The 1489-nt window shown below is 42.5% G+C and overlaps 1 non-coding gene across 1 annotated transcript; it reads left to right on the forward strand.

Annotated features, from left to right (window-relative positions):
• Nucleotides 1-747: 747 nt before the first annotated feature.
• LOC128109205 (U1 spliceosomal RNA) lies at nucleotides 748-909 on the forward strand. Its single transcript, XR_008217745.1, has one exon. It is a non-coding gene; the product is annotated as a U1 spliceosomal RNA (small nuclear RNA).
• Nucleotides 910-1489: the final 580 nt, after the last annotated feature.

Genomic DNA, 1489 nt, shown 5'->3' on the forward strand with positions numbered 1-1489 from the left:
ATGGTGATAGAAGCAAACACTGGAGTCTGTGCTGACCCCGTCAGTGCCCACCACCGCACTGATCTCATCCCGAAAGCCTCCACAGGTATTCTTCTCCCAAGATGTCCCCCTTTGGAGATTTATAATTGCCATGAAACACCACAATTCTTACAATTAATGGTTTATTCCAGACACCACACTGATTGCCACTGTTCAGCTGGATTAAAGGTTACCCGTTACCGAGAAGCTTTGCAGCAATCTCTCCAGTTAATTATCGTTTTCAAGCACTTGCCGGGAAGTCAACATCAACAGACGTTGCTGTGTAATTGCCATTGTTTACAGCAAATTGCAAGGTGCCGTGGCTCCCTCCTCCCCGTCGCTATGATCACTGCCATCATCATCATCACCATCATTCTCAATGTGGGCTGAATGCCCACTTGAGTGCACTCCACTCCACTAAGCACGCTAACTTGTCCTGCAGCACAGCTTGATAAAGAGAGCTAATCATGAAAACAGTGCATCACACTTATGCTACTGTTCTAATACAGCTTCCTGATGTACTAATTATCTTTGCTCAGTTTTGAAACCTAATGGCAGGGAAGCACAGGCATCAGTAAAGTAACCCTTGGCTGCGGAACATCTCCTTTGGTGTCTGACACAGATAGGCTCTCCCAATATTTACTCAATAAATAAAAACATAAATGAAGTCTATAGCAAAAATATCCAATGAGATCTGAGGTGCCAGATTAAAAAAAAAAAAGAGAAACAATACTTACCTGGCAGGGGAGATACCATGATTATGAAGGTGGTTTGCCCAGAGTGAAGCTTATCCATTGCACTCCGAATGTGCTGACCCCTGTGATTTCCCCAAATTTGGGAAATGCGACTGCATAATTTGTGGTAGTGGGGACTGCATTTGTGCTCTCCCCTGAAAGTAAAGAATATAAAAATGAGGGAGAAAGAGAGAGAGAGAGAGAGAGAGAGAGAGAGAGAGAGAGAGAAATAAAAAATAGCTCATGACTCTCCTTTAAAAAAAATACTTATTTTATTTTTAATTATATATTTTCTTGTGAGTATGCGAGCATGCATACATGTGTCCATGGAGGTCAAAGGCATCAGATCCCCTGGAGCTGGAGTTACAGGTGGTTGTATATCATCTAACATGAGTACTGAAAACTGAATTCGAGTCCTCTGCAAGAGCAGTACATTTGAATAGCCACCGAGCTATCTCTCCAGCCCCAGTTCATGTCTCTTTCATGATGGTTAGAGATGTAGGCTCCTCATCTACTTAACATTGTATCCAAGAGAAATTATCACCTCTTTTCTATTAAAAAAAAAAAAGGAGGGAGAGGAAAAGGAGGGGGAAGAGGAGAAGGAGAAAGTTCACAGAAAACCATTGTCTTGGTTAACCTAGAATCGCCTGGGGGCAGGGAGAGGCATCTCAATTGAGTAATTGACTTTACAAGGCTGGTCTGTGGACATGTCTACAGAGGTGATCTTGATTTTTAAT

The sequence above is a fragment of the Peromyscus californicus genome, unplaced genomic scaffold, assembly GCF_007827085.1.
Source record: "Peromyscus californicus insignis strain IS unplaced genomic scaffold, ASM782708v3 Scaffold_13__1_contigs__length_99412109, whole genome shotgun sequence".
NCBI lineage: Eukaryota > Metazoa > Chordata > Mammalia > Rodentia > Cricetidae > Peromyscus > Peromyscus californicus.